The following is a 23217-nucleotide window of genomic DNA, read 5'->3' as shown; positions in this document are numbered from 1 at the left end:
TAGGCTGGCTGTGAGCTGGAAGGAAGAGGAAATGTGGTAAACAGGGAGCCTGGCTCTGCCACACCCATCAAGGGAAGGAGATAGATACAGGCTCACAACTGCTGCTTCCCCCCAATTTTTTTTAAAATCTTTGTTCTGGGATTAAGAGATTTGAGTGGATGGTTTGTAAATACATTTTGTTTCCAGTGGGGATTCTTGAGGTGTTGGAAACCAAAGACTAAATGGAATTAATGCTAATTGTTTGTTAATGGCTGTGAGAAATGGAAGCAGAGTTCAGGCCTTCTTAGCCAAGAACTCCATATTTTAGGAAAGTGACTTACTTATTCATGGGCAGAGACTAGAACGAATAATAGCATTCTTTGCACACGGAAATAATTGTATCATTTATAGCGTACACTTCAGGCTTGGATTTTAGTTCTGAATTACCTATGTTCTCATAGCCTAGGTCATTATATTTGGTAAAAAGTGTTGTGTTGTGGGATATACTCTTGTTCGGCTTTTCCCTCTGGCCCAGGAAGCCTGTCCTTCCCCAGTATGCCATTAGTACACGCGGACTTCACTTGCTTACATGTGGATGGTCTTTGTTCCCGGTTGTGAGTGGGAAGAGGCTCTGAACCCTCAGACCCTCAATCAGCGGACGCTCCCTGCTCGTCCTCCTATCGCCCTGAGTTCTCTGTGACCATCCGCAGGCAGCCTGACACCCAAACGTCTTGCTCACTGCCCATCTCTACAGCACTGTGTGGCATCTAGGTTGAAATGAGGATGTTGTCAATTCACTCAGTACAAACTCACAGAGGGGCAGAAAGCAGGCTTACCCAGACTGAATGGTTCTAAACTTCCATCTCAAGAACTTGAGCTAATACTTGGATACATAAATGTGATTTATCAGTCAGGGTTTTCCGTAGAAATACAACCTATAGGAGATAGAAATATAGAGATAGAGATACATTTATGTTAAGGAATCGGCTCAGGCAATTGTGAAGATTGGCAAGCCTGAAATCTGCAGGGCAGAATAGCAGGCTGAAAATTCAGCCAGGAATTGAGGCTGCAACCTTGAGATCGACTTTCTTGTCTGGAAAACCTCGTTTTGCTCTTAAGGCCTTCAACTGATTAGATTAGGCCCACTCATGCGTTGGGGGTAATTCTCCTAAGGTTAACTGATGATAGGTGTTAACTGTATCTACAAGAAACTTTCACAGCAACACCTACATTTGTGTTTGATTGCATCACCAAGTCACATAGCCTGGCCAACACAGAAAACTAACCATCACAATAACCAAAGTAATCAGAAATGTGATTGTGCAATATGCTGCCTTGGAGTGATTTCAGAAAGCTTTCTGAAAAAAAGACAACACTCTCTTACGCACTAATGTCACATCTGTTGGTCCATCAGGATGCTTTTTTTTTTTTTTTAAGAGTTTGTGGTTCGGTCTAAACAGAACATCAACCACACGGGAGGTTTCTGATTTGTGATTGGATGGTCGTTGTCACTCCTTCTTCATAGTTCAGTGGTGTTTCAAACTTAGATTAAAAATGAAAAGTGAAACTCTACCTTCTAAAATTTTCTCCCCCACGCCCCTGAAAATCCAGTTCCGATAAGCCATCTCACTCTTGCTTTTTATCGGGGCTTCCAAGTATGTGAAGCTTCAAAAAGCATTCGTTTGGAAAATCAAATCTGAATATACTCAAAGGGCTGGCCTTCAGCTCTGCAAACTTTGGACAATAATGTACATTGAATGTAGTTTGTTAAAATGTGTTTTCTTTTCATAGCTGGTGGCTTGCAAGGCATTTCTGGGAAATGTTGATTATAAGATTAAGCTCTTTTCAGTAGGTTTCAAAAGGTGACACTCCCTCCCCCCCAAGGTAATTTTCAAGTAGAGGCATCTATTCAGAGAAATGAGGGGTTGAGCAAATCCCTCTGGGCCCACCCATTGTCTCTGCCAGGAGTCGTGAACCTGCGGGTTCAATGCTGGAAAAACAGCGCCGAGCACCTGCCAGGGACACCGCAGAAGCAGTCTGCCCCCACAGGCAGGTGCGTGGGGTGTGATGCGGGAGCCTCAGCATTGTGTATTTTAATTTTTCAACACAAATTCTAAAGCCAGGGAAGAAGGCAGGAACACAGCCAGCCCTCAGATCCGTCCTTGAGTCACTCTGTTAAGTGGAACTGGGTAATTGTCTCGTTGGAGACTTGCAGAAGCGGCTCGTGGGAAAGAATGACTTATACCTGAAGTATAGTCATTAGATTGTGCATCAAAAGGCCACACGTGGATAGAAACCATGATCTTGGCACTCTATGCGCTCTGCAGCCTTGAGATTTGAAAAGCAGAAGCCCACATGCCCAGGTTACCAATCTGCCTCCCTCTCCCAGCTCCACCCCTCTGGCAAGCTGGGGCGGCAGGTGGAGGTGGTGGGAGGGGGCAGCTGAAACTCCCCAGGTTTGAGTTGAAAAAGAGTGGAGAAGGTGGATGCTTTGTGCAAATAAGCACTCCATTAAGGGTCTATTTTTGGTTTCTTGGGACTTTCCTACTGGTCTAGCTTAAATTGAAAGGGGATTTGGTTTGCCTCACTGGCTGTTTCCTCCCATTCATATCACAATTACAGCCTTGTTCATTGTCATTAAAATACATTTAATATGCACCATTTTTGCATGGCCCTCTGCCAAAATCTGCACAAAGACACTCTCCCAAGGCCCTAAAATAGTGGAAAGAGCACTAGACATTGAGAGAAAAGACCTGGGTTTCAACCTTGGGCCCACCCGGGAATGTTCATGAAAAACCTTAGTTGCAAAGAACAAAACCCTCACTAGAATCACCTCACAGTGAATGGGTGCGACAGGGTGTTGGCTGTTAAGATGTGTACACACACACACACACACACACACACACACACATTGAAACCAGAATGTGAAGCCATCGGGAACCAGGGCGCTCGGATGGCTGTCAGTTGTGGTTTCTTTCCTACTGTGTCTGATGCCTTCTGTGTGCCCCTTGTAACTCCAGCTCACTTCCCCCAAAGGCTCTTGCTTTGACTCCCACTACTAATTTCTTTTCTCTGTTTCTTAATTCAAATTCTCAAGCTCTAATATGACTGTCCCAGTTCATCTTTTAAAGTCAGACCTTATAACAGCCCAACAAGAATTGGCTGATTGTGGGACAAGAAGATTCAACTGCCTGGGCAGAGAAGCGGGGAGCAGCCTACTCCCTTCTTGCAAACAAGTGTGGCACACCGGGCACTCTGAGGCTTGGCTTGTCCGAAACACTTGGGCAGGTTATTCATCTTTCCCAGACCCCATTTCCTCCACTGTATTACGATGGTGGCACCTGCCCAGCCCGCAGAGTTAGCACTCATGCATTCAGAAGTCATTTATTGAGCTTCTAAACAAAGCACTTCCATAGGGTGCTTCCTGGGAACTGTGCTCAGCAATGGGGAGGCAGGAGTGAGCAAAACTGATGCGTATCTTCCCTCATGAAGTTGACTTGTATCTGTGGAAACACAGCCCCCACCCTCCCACCTGCAGCGCCACTGCAGCCCCGATGTTAAGATTCCTTCATTCATTCTGTCATTCATCGGGGACTTCTTAAGCATCAATCGCAAGTCGCATCAGCACTAAGGTAAAGAAGACATGGTTTCTGATCTCAAGGAGCTCAGGGTCTATTTTAGAAACAACCATACAAGCAAACAGTGATGGTGCAAAAGCACACGTTAGCAGGTAAAATATGAGGTATGGAAAGGGAACCTCTGCTTGGCTGTGCAAGACAAAGGAGGCTTCCCAGAGAAGGCGACACCTGAGCTGAGATTTAAAGGATGGGGAGGAATTTGTCATGTGTTCAAGCAGTGGAGGGGGAAGGGTGAGGAAGAACTATGGACATTCCAAGCAAAGAAAATAACATGCAAAGTACAGAATTTGTAGAGATTACGTACGGGGAGTCCAAGATACAGAAACACTCTAGGATTGCTGGAACATACAATTTAAGAACTATGGCCAAAAGAAAAAAAAGAAAAAAAGACTTTACAAAAGTAGTAGAGGACAAACTATCACGTAGAACCTTGAATGTCTTGTTAAGTAGTTTAAATTTTATCCCATGTCCCATGGGGAGTCATGAAAGAATTCAGATTAGTGGATTAATCTCAGTGGATTAAGCTCATTACGTTTTTTACAACGAGCCCCCTGGGTGACAAAGCAAGGCTGGATTGGAGAAGGGTAAGGCCAGAGGCAGAGCAGAAGTGAAGAGCCAGCGGTAACAATCTCAAGGAGACAAGACGAGGACCTGAAATGATGAGGCAACAGTGGGTAGGAGAGGAGGCGAGCATCTGCAGAGAGCTTTAGAAGGTGTAACAGACTGAACTTGGTGAGTATTTTGGAAGTAGAGAATTAAAAAGATGAGCTGACTCCCTGGTTTCTAGCCTGAGAGACTAGGGAGGAGAGGGACGCTGGACCCTAGAGGTTTAGGAAGGAAGCAGGTGGGAGCTGCTAACTCCCGTGTGGACAGGTGGAGTTGGAAGTGTCTTGGGAACATGCAGAGATGTTGAGCGACTCTTCAGATGGGTTTGCAGGGCTGCTGCTCAACATAGGAAGCTGGGATGAAGGTCTACATGTGGAGGCATCAAATCGTGGAAGCATCTGAGACTAGGGGGTCAAGAGAAGTGCAGTGCGAGATTGAAAGGATCCATGAAGGGAGCGTGGACGGACACCTGTCTGCAAGTGAAGGGAGACTCACTGTCGTTGGAAGAAAAACCCACCATCCCTACAACTAGCTGTTCCCTCCCTTCCTGCTACTTAGGAGTACGCCCTGGATCGACACAGAATGAATCACTATTCCCTCACAAAGATTAGTGGTGTTTGCCTTAGCTAAGAATTTGAACTGACCCAGGATAAGGACAAACTGAAGTTCCGTGCGTGCGTGCATATGTGTGTGTGTGTGTGTGTGTGCGTGTGCGCGTGCGCACCTGGCGCCTTAGGGGAAGATGTTCTCTGAAAAGCTCGGTAATGAGCTGTCTTTCTTATGCTCCATGAGGCCCTGGCCCAATCCAGAACTCCCATTGCTCCGCCTACTAATATATGAGGCCATCCTCTTTGTGGATACACAAAACTTCACTGGGAAACATTTGTTCTAGAAAAGGATTTAAGACGGGAAAACATGTACCTCTAGGCTAGCTGAAAGGAAAAACGTTAATGAAGCAGAGCCTGAAGACTGACAGAGCGAGAGAGGTAAGTGATGGAGATGGAGAAGGCCTCTGAGGGCTCCAGAGCAGAGAGGAAGGGGCTGGCCTTGGAGAGAAGGTGACAAGAAGCAAGGAGTCAGGAAGGGGCCCAGCTCACTGGGTGGAGGAAGGGAAAGGAAGTCACACAGTGAAGTGGAGGTACTTCATACCTGGGGCTTAAATCCCTGTGAGTACGGAGAGATTGGAGCAAGGCTTTTGGAGACGAGGGAGCATGTGCTTATGCAATGTGGGCTCCAGAACAGTCAGCGAGGCAAGATGGACCTGGCGAGGGATCACAGGTATATAAAGAAGCCAACGCATGTTTACAATCAAGTGTACACAGTATCTGTCGAGCTCCCGTATATTTGGAGGTGAAAGTAGTCATCTCATATATTCCAGGTTTTCAGTAGAAAAGAACCAGGGAAAGTCATCACATTCCTTTGATAAATCCAGAATAATTCATAGAGAATACTAAGAGAAAAACCACAAGGATTGAGGTTTAGGCAAGCCAAGTACGTGGCAAGGAACTGCGGTAGCCTCTAGGAGCTGAGGATGGCTTCCAGCCATCAGGGTGTTCTGCCAACAACCTGAGTGAGCTTAGACACGGCTCTCTCCCCAGTCACGCTTCAGATGAGACCAAGCCCTGGATGACACCTTGTGCCACCTTGTGAGACCCTAAGAACAGGACCCAGCTAAGCCATGGTCAGGATCCTGACTGTCAGAGACGGTGAGATAATAAATATGTGTCATTTTAAGCTGCTAAGTTTGTGATCATATTTTTGTGCATGAATAGGAAACTAATACAAGGTGTAATGGTTAATTTTATGTGTCAACTTAATTGGGCCACAGGGTGCCCAGATATCTCGTCAAACATTATTCTCCATGTTTCAGTCAGGGTGTTTTGGGATGAGATTAACATTTAAGGGCCGGCCGGTGGCTCAGATGGTTAGAGTCGTGCTCCTTACTCCGAAGGCTGCCGGCTCGATTCCCACATGGGCCAGTGGGCTCTCAACCACAAGGTTGCCAGTTCAATTCCTCGACTCCCGCAAGGGATGGTGGGCAGCGCCCCCTGCAACTAAGATTGAACATGGCACCTTGAGCTGAGCTGCCGCTGAGCTCCCGGATGGCTCAGTTGGTTGGAGCGCGTCCTCTCAACCACAAGGTTGCCGGTTCGACTCCCGCAAGGGATGGTGGGCTGTGCCCCCTGCAACTAGAAAAATGGCAACTGGACCTGGAGCTGAGCTGCGCCCTCCACAACTAAGACTGAAAGGACAACAACTTGAAGCTGAACAGCACTCTTTACAACTAAGATTGAAAGAACAACTTGGAAAAAGAAAAAAGAAAAAGTCCTGGAAGTACACACTGTTCCCCAATAAAAGTCCTGTTCCCCTTCCCCAATAAAATCTTTAAAAAAAAACGTTTAAATAGGTGGACAGAGTAAAGCAGATTGCCCTTCCTCATGTGTGTGGGCTGCATCCAATCAGTTAAAGGTCTGAATAGAACAAAAAGGCTGACTTTTCCTCAAGTAAGAGAAAATTCTTCCTGCCTACCTTCAAATTGGGACATCAGCTTTTTTTCCTGCCTTCAGACTCGAACTGAAACTTCGGTTCGTCCTGGGTCTCAAGCCTGCCAGCCTCTGAATAAGAACTACACCATCAGCTCTCCTGGTTCTCGGACCTTCAGGATACAAAAGGATATACAGATGTCAATGCAATAGTCTTTCAACTTTTCTACATGTTTCAAAATACTCAAAATAAAAATTGGGGAAAATATTGTGAAGTCAGAAGTGTCAAGAGACCGTCCAAAGAAGGCTCCTACGAACTGTCATTAGACTCTCTCGCTCCCTTCTTCTCAGCCTCCCTCCTTTCCCTTTTTCCTCAGTGAATCTGCTTTATTTAACATGAGATTTGATAATTCACAATAGACACTATGGCTAAACATAAATAATAAATCCACCTTTCTTTTGTGCAGATTTATGCTCTATAAACATTACACTGAGAATGTTTGGCCTTAACCTTTGTTCTGCAAATGTTTCAGAATTTTTTCTACTGCCACATTACAAGATAAATGTCAGTCTAAATGAAGGCTTTTCCATAAAACTCAGCAGCTTCACAGATGGCCTTTAATTCATAGTCATAAAAGATATGACTACTTTTTTTTTTTTTTGGTTGAAAATAATTTCAAAAGCTCTTCTTAAGTTCCCACCAGAACATAATGTTGCTCTTGATGCTACATGAGGTAAGTTAAATAAACTCAGACACTGTCCTCCAGGAGTTATCAACCAAACTGAGACCGTTACATAAAAGTAAAGTTTTACCTAAATTAACATAACCACTTTTATCAGAAACCTCAATAATTGCACATGGCCAAGTAGCTATGTTGCTTTCTTTGATGTGACTTGATGAATTATCCCATACGGAAAGTGAACAAGGTTAGCCAGAAGCAAACAATGAAGATATGCCTCAAATTCATTTTCTGAAAAACATACCTTGAGGAAACCTATCACCACTGAGATCAAATATTTTAAGGAGCTCTGTCACATAGCAGAGCAGTGGTTCTCCACTTTGACTGCACATTAGAAACACCTGGGGAGCTTAAAACAATACTGGTGCCAGAGTTCCCATCCCCTGGTTTCAGAATCCACTTTTGGTCTGGGGTGTGGCCTGAGCACCAGGATTTTTAAGTTTCCCTAGTGATTGTAATGTGCAACATATTGAGTGAATAATGAACTTTTTACATATTCTTAGATTACATTCAGAAACTAATATTTTTAATTTCCATGAACTCTTTCTTGGTATCTGAATATTCTTTTTCTATAGCACCATCCTCTCGTTACACAGATATATGTGTAAGGTATTAAATAATGGTACTCTATAATCTAGGCTGCTCGTGCTATACCAAAATGCACAAACCGAGAGGGTCTAAATGGAGAAAGGATTCAAAATGCTGTCAGATTAGAACTAGCTATAGCGACAGGTAATGCTGGGTCTGAAAAGAAAGACCTGGTAACATGACAGCGGCCTTCTCACAACTCAAAGGCACACTTAAGTGCAGAGCTAGGGTCGTGGACAGCAGCTAAAGGAAGGTAGGTTTTGGCATAATAGATGACTTTCTTAAAAAGTAGGTTGTCTGGGGTTAGATTGGATTGCCTTGAAATTATGAATGCCTGGTCACTGCAAAAATTCAGACATTGGCTTTTTGACCTGGAGGCCAAGTTGTTTCAGAGGAAACCCCTGTACCAGGTGCTATATTAAGCATTTGTTATTTTTCTGGCCGTCCAATATCTCTTTGTTCTTTTCGAAGTAACATCCTCCTAGTTTTTTTGAAGGCCCACATGTCTCCCACTCTTAGTTCTGATGGAACTGATTCTTTGTCTTGCTCTAGGGGAGGAACATCAATCCACTCCCAATTGGAAAACTATGGTCTCCCTACACAGTGACTGGTTCAAGAATGAACAAATAACCCACAGCAAGCCTATCAGAGCCAATGAGATTAAACTCTGAAATTTTGCTCACATTTTTGAAGACACTCTTCCACTATTTAAAACTGTGAGAATGTGATGTGGAAAATATGAATTCAGAGATAATGAAAAGGAGAAGAAAATTTCAAAACGATCTCATTAATAACCTAAGAGAGCTTAGAGAAGATAATATATCTGTGCAATGAGAGGATGATGCTATAGAGAAAGAATATTCAGATACCAAGAAAGAGTTCTTACAAATTAAAAAATATGATGCTATTTCTCACCAAAAAAACCCCAAAAATCAATGATCAGTGTGGAGTGCCTATGGTCAAGTGTCCTTAGCAGCACATTCCATTCAATGGACTGCTTGATAAACTACCTTTATCATTCTACTAAGCTGCCTGGATTCTGCTGACAACGGTGCATATGAAGTATTTTCTTTTGATATTTTCCATAAATCTCAATTGTTAAAAATTGATTAAGTAAAAGATGATGTTAGTAATGAAAAAGATCACTTATGAAGTTGAAAGATAAATTTGAGGAGATCTTACCAAAAGTAAAACAAAAAGACATAGAGATGAAAAACAAGAGAGAAATATATATATACTTAATCCAAGAAGATAAACATGCTAAAAATAGAAGACCTGGAAAAACAGGAGAGAAAACGGAAACAAATAAATTATCAAAGAAATAATGAAAGAAAAATTCCTAGAACTGAAGAACAGGAGTGTTCACAGGAAAAGGTTCTACCCCTGAAGGCACAGCAAAAATAAATTTAAGAGACCCACAGTGAGGCACATCATCGTCTCTGAAGACAAATTCTTACTATCACAGGGCTTGGAAGAAAGTTAAAATCAAAATAGCATTGAAGAAGGCTCTTGCCCAGATTCTGAAATGCAAATCTAAACAATGCCCTGGTTTCATAATACATATTTCACAAAAGCTAAAATAAATTCATGAAAACATTTTTCAAACTTGATATTTTAAGGAATTCTATAGTGACTTCTTTCATAAATACGGCAACCAAGATTTCCTGATCTGAACAAGGCCAGAAGACAAAGTAGGTGACTCGAGAAAGGGAACCAGGAAAACAGCCTTCCTTTAAAACTCTGTCCAGCAGTGGATGGTAAAGTCCTCCTGCTTATAATCTCAGAATACTACACGTGACTAGCTAATTTCTCAAGATGACTTCTTAAAGCTCCAAAATGTTCTCAATAAAGGACTGAATACAAAATTTTACAAATGTTACAATTGTGTAAAAACTATATCTATAATGTGGCCAATCATAAAAATTTGCAAAATTAAAACAAGTTATGATAGTATGTTTCTATCAGTGATTTTATTCACCCATTTTTCTTAATATTATTATATTAGTTTTGCAATTAAAATATTAAGTTCCTTTTCTTTTTCCTTTAAAATAATTGACCCCAAGTACAAAATAACTTTAACTCATTTTGTTTACTCTCATACCATGTTCCAAGATAATTTTGTGAAGACCTAAGTGTTCCATTTAAGTATTACGAGAAGTAAAATGTTAAGGGATGTTTCAGCTCTGTAAAGTTGAATAAAATAGCATTTAAATGACAGGATATAATTATAGATCACTAAGAATATGGTACAAAATGTACCCAAACTCACCTCTTCATACTTAGATGAGAACAGAGTGCTTCAGTGAGATATGAGATTAATAAAATATCAAAAGACATAACTCTGGAAAAAACAAATCTTCATACTTAGAGATATCCGAGCTAGAAGAATAATTACTAAAATATAATAAAATCTATAGTAACCATAATGGACTTGAATCTATACTAATTGTGTGTCACTTAATTAAAATTTGCCTTTTATTTTCATTTTATTGTTTTCCAAGACCAAATACTCCATCTAAACTTATAAGACCGCATAGGAAAATATCATATCCCATATAGTTCTGTCTTAGTTCAAGTTCCCCCTAAAGCAGAAGGTAGACAAGGTCTGAAAGCAGGTCTTTTATTTATTGGGGAAGCAATCCTAGGAAGCAGAAATTAGAGACTAAAGCAGGAAAGGAGGAAAAGTCTTTAAAGAGTGCATTCTCAAGGACACTTAGGTAATGGAGGCCTGGATGACATTAGAGGGGGTCCAAGGGCAGGGGACATGGAACACCAACATCACCTGCTATATTCACATACCTAGAATCTTCCCCTACACTCAAAAACTCTCAATAAAAGCATTGAGTTCTTTAATTCATTTCAGTGGCCCCTAAGGCTTCCTGCTCCAATTCGTTGACATTGTCAAAGATTATCTGAGAAGTTGCACGTTTCCTTTACAACTGTATTCCAGGATCTCAGTTCATCCTGTCAAGTCCATGTGTCTTTGTAGCAAGTAACAGAAGCCTTCTCATGTTAGCTTAAGCTAAGGGGGCATCGTTTATTATGAGGCTACGGGGTTATCTCAGGAACGCCAACATGAGCCTCAGGCGAACTCTGGACTTGGAAACCTGAAGGCGGCCCTCTCCTCTGTATGCTGGCTTCTTCTCTCGGCAGAGTTTAAAATGAACCATCATGCTGAGTGGGGCTGCAATCAGCCAATGTTCATCGTCTATCCTGAGGAGGTACTGTCAGCGATTCAGAGATCAGAGACATGTCCCTGGACCTTAATGAGTTTAGAATGTTGTTAAGAAGGCAAGGCATACCAGTGTAAAGAGAAGTCTACATACAAACTAAAGACCAAATGATTGTTCCCATCTGAGCATTACAGGGACGCATAACAGGGCTATGCCACAGTGGTTGGGACGGTCCGCAAAGGCTCCATGGAAGAGGTGAGCTGGGTTTCCAAGGAAGTGTAAGATTCAGAAAAGCAGAGAGGAGAAGATGGGGCAGGAAAGGACGTTATAAACAGGCAAGGGATTAGAGGAAGGAATGTAACTTGTCCATCTCCAAGAGATTACGGTGAGGACAGTGACTCCACCCACACTGATTAACCCCCTACTGAATGCTGGTCAGGATGGTAAACCAGACTCTAGTAGAATGTTGGAAGCATCTGCCTGTTCTTTTCAAACTACATTTCAGCTGTTGCCTTGCATAAGATTTTGAAAACTGTCTGCACAGACTATGGCTTTGGCAATATCCTAGGTGGACTCTTCTTACGTAGTCACAAGCATCACTGCTCTTAGCCAGGATCAAGAAACGCTTAAAATTTGGCCACAACAAAGGGGTTCTAAACCAAAAATAGGTGGTTTTCGTTTCCAAGAAGCCTGGACACAGGTATTTTGCCACAGAATTTGGAGATATGGATTTTATTACATTAGTACAAAAGCTTCATAACCCATTTTAACATTTATGCTTTAAATTATTTCCTTTGAATTGGAAACAAAACTGAAAGTGACATTAATTCTTAGTGTTCTAGTTCTTAACCTCCCCATTCTTTAAGAAATAGAACATCCTCGACTAACTCCATACACCATCAAATTATCCAATTACACAATGATTAGTCATCATCACCTAAACAGAATATATGAATTAGTTATTTTCATCATACTGCTATGTGAAAACACTCACCAAATATTTTCAAGGTATTAAAAATATTTTTGTAATATTACATTTAACCAGGTGACCACTTCTTACTTTCCTTTCTTCCTTCTGCACATGTTTTAAGCAGGAGCTACAACCTCAGCCTAGCAGGAGCCGTTCTTGCTGAACGCTCCTTTCCCTGGAGTGACACATGCTGGACTTTGCCCACTGAAGTTTGTCCCGGTCTTGCCTGCATTCTGTAGTCTTCTCTGCTGAGACATGCCATTCCTTACATCATCACTAACCTGGTTTGAAGACAGTATTTCTTTCTTTTTTTTTTTCACTGCAGAGCCTTTGTTTATCTAGCATTATAACTTTAAAAAACAGTAAGATCTATATTGGGCATAAATCAAATGACAAACAAAAAGCAACTTGAAAAGGCAATAGCATGCAGGAAAGATGAGTTCTCCTAAAGCTCATCAGTGCTTTTGACACATCCCATCTGTCAATAATGTAACATTAAAGCATGCGGCCTGGTAGTGATGCCCGAGAAGGCAGTTTTACTTTAAACATCTATTTTCAAGCCTAAATAAGTCAAATTCCATCCTTCCAAATGGTTTATTAGTTCTCGGGGTGGGGGGGACATATAACTAATATCTGCCCAAAGTGTAAAGCGAACACCTCACTCTGAAGGAATAATTCCACCTAACAACCAGAGAGTGTCACCAACTGGTGAGAAGCCCAATTGCAATGAGATTCTACCATGCACGTCAATACCCAGACCAAAGGAAGAGGGAGGGGACCAATGTTCCCCAAGTATAAACTGGATTCGGGAGCGTTTCAGACAGGTGACAAGTAAGTACAGGTTTTGGGGTTTTTTTAATGTTTAAATACTTAGACTCCTTGTCAGCAGATCCTGGGGACAAGAGGAGAAATTCAGGTTTGGCCGTGGCTCTGAGACATCCTATTCTTAGCCCGCCCTGCATTCCAGCAGCATCTCAATACCTCATCAACCTTTCTTTGTGGCATTGCTCTGACCTCATGATCTGAGTGTGCGACTGCCCTGGCCTCACAACCAGACTCTTTGTGATCTCAGTTCTGCAAACTAGACGCCTGTCTGTGCCACTCCCTTCCCCACCCCACCTGTCTTTCCTGCCAAATAATACAATTCTCCAGGAGTGATGAATATAATCCCTGCTCTTCCACTAATTGGCTGTGCAATCTAGGTAAATCATTTAGCTAGCCTGAATTTCAGTGTTCTTGTTTGCAAAATGAGGGGTTTGGATGAGATGGTTTCAAAGGTCTCTTTGAATTCTAAACTACCTGCCTTTCTATCAGGCTCTTGGAGGGTGTGGTCTGTCCCTGATTAGTCGTTAGTCCATTGAAAGGGTGAGTGGCATGTAAGTGCACTGAGCAAACATGGTGCAGTACAATATTCTTTGTAGAGTACACACTTTCCTGTCAGTTGGACCCTTAAAGTAAATATAGTTTTTAAATTAATTCTTCCTGGTCTAGAATTGGACCAAGTATAGAATAACACCATATATCGTCTTCTCACATAGACTATGAAACAGTCAGTGTTTTTGCAAGTAATAAAACCAACAGCAGCTAACTTATACTGAAAAGAAATTTACTGGAAGGATACCTATTGTCTTAAAGAATTTTAGAAAAACTGGAAAGTTAGCCTTGGAAACAGGAACTCAGGGGTGCATGACACAGTCAAGCTCCCACCAGTGGTTCAGCCAGGGTAGGTGCTGGGCCTGCCATCGTCAGCCCTGGACACTTGTTACCATCTACTGAAGTCTCGATTCTACGGAATGATCTCTGATTATCTCTGACCTTGTTGTCACGCCCTGAAAATGCAGTCTGATTGGCTGAGCCCTGGTCACATGTCCACAGGCAGGTCCAAGAAAAGGGGACTTATCTAATTCTCTCCAGCTTCCAGAGGGGAAGCCAGATCCCAGCTTCCATTCATCTTAGATTCACCAAAACAGATAGAGGGTTTGGATGCTGGACAACCAAAAATGACAACTATTCACTGCTACACAGTTTTCTCACTTACAATTGCAAATTTAACAAATCCTGGAGACATGTGTAAGAGGTTAGTCATGTTACGGAGAGGTTTATGTCCGATCAACTATTGCAGCATTACTTCATCTCTTCCTTGATTTACATGAATCAGTAGTTGGTCCAGTTAATGAAAACATATTCATGAGTATACTGACTAATTTACTGGGCTGGTTTTTCGTATTTATATCATTCCTTTGCATGACAAAATGAGTATTTGGAATGAATAATGAATCACCAGAAGAAAAAACACATCTTCATTCTGAGAACAGGCTGTCATTGATTTTTAAAGTAAAAATGGTACCTGCTTCTTAGTCCTGGTCTGAATTCTTCAAAGAGCTGATGCAAATTTCCCTAAGACATGCCATGTCCTGGTTTTATAGATCAGCTGGGATGTCTGAGGTACCTAGAATTTAGGTGACAGATGCCAGAAGAGACACTAAAGCTAAGTCCTCTCAGCCTTTTTCCAGAACAAACCCCCTATGCCTCAGGAATAATTCTCCCACCCTGAAAACAAAAGTGGCAAGAAGGCCCCCACCAGATTGCTGCCATTAGGCGGAACCCCTCCCAAAGCCAAAGTACTGCAAGAGAGCTTTTTGTCAAGGAGCTCAAAGACTGAAACAGTCTTCCAAAATAAACGGTAAGCTCACAGAGAGGAACTTGTCTGATGAACGGCAGGGGTATCAGCATGGAACAGGCCTTTTGTTTTTGTAATGCTCTTCAGATATCCAGGGCCAACCAAAGAAAACCTCACTAAAGAGAAATAAGCAGCCAGCAACCCAGAGTCCTCTATCCAGGAACTCAGAGCTCCTCCCCACACCGGTCAACCAGTCTCTGACTCCCAGTCCCACAGAAGTGTTTAAGGAAGTGTTATCCTGGTACAAAGAACGTATTCATTAGGATATAGGTTTTGATGCATGTAACAGAGACCTTCGAATAAGAACAGCTTCAATAAGACCGAACTTTGTTTCTCTCCATGTGGTAGTTCCCCTACTCTTCGCTGATATGATACCTACTTGTCCTTCAGGTTTCACTGGAAATGTCACCTCTTCTGAGAAGCCTTCCCTGATGCCACCTAGACAAGCTATGGTATTCCCACTACTCTCTGAGCACCTCCTCACTTCTCGATCAAAACAATTATCACACATTAGCACTATCAACACAAGGGTAGAGGCTGTGTGCATCTTGCTCATCACCCTATCTCCAGAGAGCCTCCTCCCACCTGCACCTCTCAGGTGCTTAGTAATACTTCTGGTTTATCATACACAGGGCGGTTGCTCAGACGTTTTCAAAATAGTAAAGAGTGCAAAAACCAAAACAGTAACCATGTTTGCCCCTAGCACAACTGCATATTTGGAAGAGAGCAAGAACAAATATTTCTATTCAAAAGACCTTACCTTATAGAGCAGGAGTCAGCAAACGTCTTCTGCAAAGTGTCAGTGCAGAGTTTAGGGCCACATGGTCACTGTTGGAACTACTCAGCTCTCCTGTGGGAGTGGGGAAGCTGCAGCGTGTACACACAATATGTAAATGAATGGGTGTGGCCGGGCTTGAATAAAACTTTGTGAATGCTGAAATTTAAATTTCACATCATTTTTATATGTCATGAAATATTCTCCTTTTTTTTTTTTTTTAAGATTTTATTGGGGAAGGGGAACAGGACTTTCATTAGGGAACAGTGTGTACTTCCAGGACTTTTTTACAAGTCAAGTTGTTGTCCTTTCAATCTTAGTTGTGGAGGGTGCCGTTCAGCTTCAGCTTCAAGTTGTTGTCCTTTCAGTCTTAGTTGTGGAGGGCGCAGCTCAGCTCCAGGTCCAGTTGCCGTTGCTAGTTGCAGGGGGCACAACCCACCATCCCTTATGGGAGTCAAACCGGCAACCTTGTGGTTGAGAGGATGTGCTCCAACCAACTGAGCCATCCGGGAGCTCAGCGGCAGCTCAGCTCAAGGTGCTGTTGTTCAATCTTAGTTGCAGGGGGCGCAGCCCACCATCCCTTGCAGGAGTCGAACCGGCAACCTTGTGGTTGAGAGGACACGCTCCAACCAACTGAGCCATCCGGGAGCTCAGCGGCAGCTCAGCTCAAAGTGCTGTTGTTCAATCTTAGTTGCAGAGGGCTCTGCCCACCATCCCTTGCAGGACTCGAGGAATTGAACTGGCAACCTTGTGGTTGAGAGCCCACTGGCCCATGTGGGAATCGAACTGGCAGCCTTCGGAATTAGGAGCATGGAGCTCTAACCGCCTGAGCCATCGGGCCGGCCCAAATATTCTTCTTTTGATTGTCTTCAATCATTTAAAAATGTAAAAGTATTTTCAGCTCATGAGCCTTGCCAAAACAAGCAGTGCCTGCACTTGGCCGACAGGCTGTAGTCTACCAACTCCTGTCAGAGAGACATTTTTGACAAAGAAGAATCTCCAGTTTTGGTTCATTTCTCTAGCCCCTCTACACCTTCAGTACAATACATATTCATAAGCACCTACCATGTGCCCGGCACTGGGCCAAGAGGCTGCCAAGAGGCAAAGACGGTTAAGACCTGCTCTCTGTCTCAAAGGCGATTTGACATGGAGCCAAATAACTGTGCCATCAGGCTGGTGGTGTTAACTGTCCTAGAGATCCACAAACTGTGGTTGCAGCCTTTGGGTGAGGGGGCGGAGAACTTCATGACAAGGTGACATGTGAGAGGTAAGTCACGGGCCATGTGTACCCAGGAGCCAGTAGCCTTCAGTCTGGCAGGGGCCCCGGATGAATCCCATAGGAATCCTGGGCAGTAAGGCTGGACGGCTGTATGAGGGTGTGCAATGGACCCTCAGGGCCAGCATCAAGCTCAGTCTCCAAGAACCAATGGAGAGGATTAAACTGGTACCAACAATGTATCAGTTTTTTAATGTTCTTTCTCACTATTAAAAAGTGCTTTCTGAAGCTATTTGAATCCTTTTTCAAATGTTACTAATTTACCTGACAAACTTTCCTGGGAGATGCACTGAGTTCAATGAAGCCATGGAGGGGAAAATGCCATCAAGGTACTTCAGCAAAGAGGGTTAATGTTTTCCCAGGGACCAGAGTTTATAAAAGGTGGGTGGTAAAAGAAAACGTAAAGCAAGAATAAGATGATAATTTCAAACGTTCATTAGATTTTGGGAAAACTCTGAACTGTCAATCCCACAATGCCCTGCCTTGCTCCATATTAAACAAGAAACCCCCACTCTGTCCCTGAGGATTAAATTACTCAATATTAAACTGCCCCTTTCCTTTTGGCGTTGAAATGAGAGTCTCGTTGGAAATCATGAATAGGAAAATAATAAATTACCCCTTCATATCAACGTAAAATATAGGAGGCAAGAAAAATCAACTCAAGTTACAAAGATGGAAACTGAATTATAGCCAATGGAAGCAAATGCCATGTTGCTCATCCAACCACAAATTCAGGACAAGTCTCTTGGAGTTCCTCCTATTAAAAGATACCATCTTGAGACATAGGATGCTCGGGAATGGAAGTGACATTAATCTGCCTGCAGTGATCAGCTCCCTCATGCTGACACACAGTCTGATGGGAGGTGAGGGGTCCAATTCGGGGAGCTCAGATGAGCTGGCTTGTGCAGAGTCAGCCAGAGCACTGCAGCTCTCCTTCCTTTTCGGAATTCACCTGCTGCTTCTTTCTACCAGCCTTATCCATCACCTTTCTCTTTTCCCTGGTCATCGGATTAGTGGATAAGTGACTCAAGTGCAGGTTGAGCGGCAATCAGTGATGAATTTGCACAAACTACAGGGGTGCAATATTAACTATTTTAATTTTTTGAGTATTACACATATGTAGTTCAAATTTCAACAAATTTGAAAATAGGTATTTTCAAATAGATACAAATTTGAAAATTTGTAAAGAGATATGGAGTAAAAACAAAACTCCCTCTCACCACTCTCCCCCAACCTCTCAGTTCCCCTCTCACTAGGTAGCCTGTTATCATAATTTCCTAAATATCCTTCCAAAAATATTTTATATATAAGAAAATATGTTTTTAAAACATATTATTTTAAATTATGAAAACAATTGTATCAGTTGAGGTAAAAGGCAGAAATAAAGAAGTCCTAAAATGCAATGGCTCAGACAAAATAGAAATTTCTTTCTTTCTCATATAACAAGTCCAGGGTAGCATTCTAGGTCAGTGGGTGACTCTGTACCATTCAGTCATTCAGGGATCCAGGCTTTCTGGAAGCTCTGCCATCTACACAAAGTAGCTCCAGTCATTGTTATTCCTTCCATGAGGTGGGGAATGAGAAGAAAGCAAAAGGCTAGGGGTTTTCCCTTATGCACACTTCACTTCTGCTCACTCTCTATTGGCAGAATCTTAGTCCCATGGCCGTACTAGCAGCAAGGGAAGCTGGGAAATGTAGCTATATGCCAGCTCTGTCACCACTCTTGTGGTTATGCCTTTTACTGTAAGGAGCTTAGCCCCACTCTCTACAGATTCCCTTACAATGCTTTTCTAGGTTGCTGCCAAGTGCCCTTGCTAAGTGAGGGCAGCAGCCCTCAGTTAATGCCCGAAGTACAGCTAAGATCGGTTGTAATGTTCAACAGACTATTATTACAAAAGAAAACTACTATGCGAAATAGCCATGCTTAATGGTGGGGCCTACTCACTGCCAACCCAGTGACTACTCTCCCCTTTATTAATGTAGTTAACAAACACTTTTATAATGCTATGCTCTGTGTGCTTTATAAAAATGAACTCATTTAATCTATCATAATAACCCTGTGAGATAGGCAGTTATGGTCCAGTGCCCAGTGTACAGATGAGGAAACTGGGCCACAGAGAGGTTAAGTAATTGTTCAGGGTCACAGCCAGAAATCTATGCTAGCATTCCTATTTTACCAAACGAACCCTGATTATATTTTAATTTAGTGAACTCAGTAAAAAAATTTTTGCTTCCCTTATAGGTAGAGGTAGCCATGTGACCCAGTTCTGGCCAATGAATATAAGTGGAAATCAATGCCTCAGGAAAACTATTGTTTTACTGAAAAACAAAAGAAGAGAGGTACAGGTTGCATATATCTTTTGCCCTTTGACCCATTTTGTGACCATGAGATGAAAAAACTGAGATGGTTGAACCAGAAGAGAGAAGGACCCAGCTGTACCGGCCCTAGACTTTTTTGTATGTGGGGGGGGGGGAAATATATATATATATATATATATATATATATATATATATACACATATATATATACATATATATATATATATATATACATATATATATGTATATATATATACATACATAAAAAATATAATATATATAATATATATATGTATGTATACATATACATAAAAATGTGTGTGAGTGTGTGTGTGTGTGTGTGTGTGTGTGTGTATTCATTCTCATCCCAAAGCTATCTTCACTGATATTTAAATGTAGATCCTGGTCCTAACTTCCCCCTTTTTAGGGTACCCCTACTGGCCTCTCCTTCCTTAGGCCCTCTGTCCTCTTCTCAGACTCCAACACTCATTCTCTCTGCATCAGGCCCCAATGCCAACTCTACCCCCAGTGAAGTCACCCTTTCCTGTCATAATACACAGCAGCCTAGCTCCCCATGGTCTTGAGTTTGTGGATTCCAGAACAGGATTTTGGATCTACCCACTTAGGTTCTGAAGAAGTACTGCTGAAAGTGGGTAACCCCATTTCACTGCTGCCCATGCGGTTATATTTGCTAAGCCATTTACCAAAAAAAGTCCAAGAAAAGAATCATAGACATCTTCTAAATTTTGGAAAACCTCATCCGTTTTATAGTCACAGAGGCCAGTGTACAGAGGAACAAACGAAATGGGCCTCTCAACTCTGAAAGATTCAGTCTCCAATCCAAAAGAACCATTCACCTACTCAGATAATAGAGTAGATACAGAGGCTCAGCTCCTACCCCAGGGAAGAGATGGCTTAGCCCAAGGGTTGTGGCCTAAGGACCAAGGGTTGGGTGTAAAACATATTTTATTGCCATCTGGTAACCTTCAAAGACTATTATTATGGAGGTCTTCTTTTATGGCAACTTTTCTTTCCTCCTATCAGGAAGAGCATAGTGTGAGAATGTCTGTGGAGAGCTGGGGTTTGGGGGAGACTGGGCACATCCAAGTCTAAGGCTCATGGATTTTAAGTGTGGACTCTTAAATGGAGGTGTTAGTCCTCACTTCCGATCTTTTTAGCACCTCAGAAGCATTTTTTTTTTTTCTTCCCAAAGCAATCATCTCCCAAAGATCAATCAGAAAACAGCTGGCAGCTTGGAAACAGCAGCCCAACTCTAAGCTGTTGAGGTTTAGAAAATGTTGGGGCCAGTCAGCCAGGGGGTTTCCCCTTAGCAGGACAGCATGGTGAAAGAGGGAGACATGAAGAAATGAGAGGAAAGGAACCAGAGGGAAGAAAACTATGAAGATAGGAAGCAAAACGCACTCTGTTTTGCTCAGTGTGACAAGAAGCTTGGTGTTTAATGTTTTCCTACAGCGTTTCCTATCCTGAAGAGAACCTCTTCCAAAAGAAAATATTCACTGTTTTTGAATCTTTCTTTCAAGTGAAAAAGGCCTTGAAAAAATGTACTTGCATCTCAAGAGCTGAAACTAAATAGTTGCCTGTAAGAATGAGAAGATCAGGGCCATGAACAGTCAAGGCAAGAAGGAGGGAAGTCTGCACAGTGCCCATGCGCCAGCTGCAGAGCCTCCTGCCCACCAACTCCCTCGTCCCCGTCATTCTCTTCATGAAAGCCCCTTAACTCCAGACATGTTGTGGTGCCAGGATGGTGGTGGCCAGAGGTGATTAGCAAAGGCACCAGCCTCCCTCTCCTGCCTACCAGCCCTGACACAACCCCAAGCTCAGCAGCCCCCATCCTCCAGGTGAATCGTTTCTCAGAGCATCTTTGTCTTCTTTTTTTTTCCAATCCAGCCTCTCTCCATCCATCCAACACGTTCCAATACCCTGCTGATAGGTGTAGTAGGCTGACAATGCCCCCACCAAAGAGGTTCGTGTTCTAATCCCTGGTATTGATAAATATGTTATTTTACATGCTAAAAGAAACTTTGCAGATGTAATCAAACTAAGGATTTTGAGATGGGAGATTATTCTGGATTATCTGAGTGGGCCCAGTATAATCACAAAGGTCATTATAAGAGGGAGGCAAGAGGGTCAGAGGGAAAGAAAGATAGATGACAACAGAGCAGAGTTGAGAGAAATTGAGACTTGAAAATGGATTAAGGCGCCACCAGCCCAGGAATGCAGACAGCCTCTAGAAATTGGAAAAGGCAAGGGAATTGATGGTTCTCTCAAGATTCCAGAAGGAATACAGCCTTGCCAACACTTCAATTTTAATCATGTATAATCCAATTTGGACATCTGACCTCCAGAACTGTAAGAGAATAAACTTACATTGTTTTAAGCCACTAAATTTGTGATAATTTGTTATAATCAGCAATAATAACTAATGAAGTAGAACTGAAAATTAGATCTACTTTGAAAAACTGGCAACATTTACAGAAACTGAACATATGCCTTCTTCCTGACTTACAAATTCCATTCCTAAGTAAGTACCCAACGGAACTACTATATATGTTCACCAAAGAAGTCTACTATAATGTCCCTAGCAGCATTACTTGTAATGTCCCAAACCTCAGAATTACCGAATGTCTATCAGTAACAAAATGAATAAACTGAGGTATATTCACACAGTGGAATACCACATAGTAAAAAAAAAAGAAAAAAAACGAAGAACCAACTATGACCATAGACAGTATGCATCTCTTGAACATAATTTCAAGTGAAAGAAGCCACACAACACAATATATTTTGTATGATCCAATTGCTATAAAGTGAAAATCAAGGAAAATTAATCTATGCTGGTTGAAGCCACTACTCTGCACCCCCCAAAGGAGGGGTAGGAGGGAGTCCTCAGGGGACTAGCTAATGTTCTGTCTCATGATCTTAATGATATTTCAGTTTGTGCAAAATCATTGAACTAGCGAAATGTGCACGTTTTAATACGTACTATACATTAAGAGAAACTTTTTTTTTTTTTTTTATGGGAGAAAGGAGACCTCTGCCTTTATGCAGATTTCCCCAGTCCCTCCCTGGGAACCTCCAATCTCCCCAAACAAATACATGTGAGCTCAGGGCACAGATCCAGGATTCCCCGCTCCCTAGAGTCCAGCTCTCAGTTAAAATATCCCGTGAACTTGCTTTACATATATTCACCCTTTCAGCAGGTATTTTCCTAAATACAGGATGACTGCCCAGAGTTAAGTCTACTTTCGGGTTCTGAGGACTCAAAACTACAGACTACTTAGGGCAGCAGGATGACTCAGTCGGTTAGAGCAGGAGCTCTGAACAACAGTGTTGAGGGCTGGATTCCCACATGGGCCAGTGAGCTGCACCCTCCACAACTAGATTGAAGGACGACTTGGAGCTCATGGACCCTGGAGAAACACTCTATTCCCCAATATTCCCCAATAAAAATTAAAAAACAAAAAGCTACAAACTACTTATGATTGACGTTATCCGAACAACAAAAAATGGTCATGGTCTTCTCTCCACCAGATGACCCCTGATACCACGAATGGACTCAGAAGCATTGCTTCTACTTAATTTCGTCTCTATCCCTCAGTGAAGTTTAGCACATGAAATGTACTTTGTTAAAGTGTTACATTACTATTTTAATAATAGAGTAATAAAGTTATAAACTCATACAGACAAGAATGGTTGCTCCCACCAACACCCCAACCTGAAGTGAGGCCCTGTCTTTACCTATAGGGAGTACAGGGCCCGGAAGGCAGGAGAGGGACCCGCGGGGGACAAACACATGGATCAGCCAGGTGAATATGAAGGGGTGGGGGTGGGGGGCACGAGAAAGACGCAAATATGAACAGGGAGAATCAGGGACCTGGAGGTAAGGGATGCAGGGGTGGCCATCTCCCCGCAGTGGGGAAGACCCTGTGGTCCCTACTCTGGGCCAAGTCGCTCCAGCGAAAGCGCGGG

At 42.5% G+C, this 23217-nt stretch overlaps 1 protein-coding gene across 2 annotated transcripts in view; it reads right to left on the bottom strand.

The window, feature by feature from the left end:
• The window catches only part of MSH3 (mutS homolog 3), a 195128-nt gene that overhangs the window by 171481 nt on the left and 430 nt on the right, over positions 1 to 23217 (bottom strand). Inside the window, exon 2 of one of the 2 annotated variants that reach the window (XM_088796586.1) lies at positions 6753 to 6879. The exons of the other annotated variant lie outside the window; for it this stretch is intronic. The gene's annotated coding sequence lies outside the window, so the exon portion shown is untranslated. The remainder of the gene's footprint in view (positions 1 to 6752; positions 6880 to 23217) is intronic. 2 annotated transcript variants of the gene reach the window in all.

This window comes from Rhinolophus sinicus, chromosome 3 (assembly GCF_057876585.1).
Source record: "Rhinolophus sinicus isolate RSI-liver-muscle chromosome 3, RSI-T2T, whole genome shotgun sequence".
Lineage (NCBI taxonomy): Eukaryota > Metazoa > Chordata > Mammalia > Chiroptera > Rhinolophidae > Rhinolophus > Rhinolophus sinicus.
The sequence above is the reverse complement of the archived record's forward strand: the minus strand, read 5'-3'. Positions and strand labels throughout refer to the sequence as shown.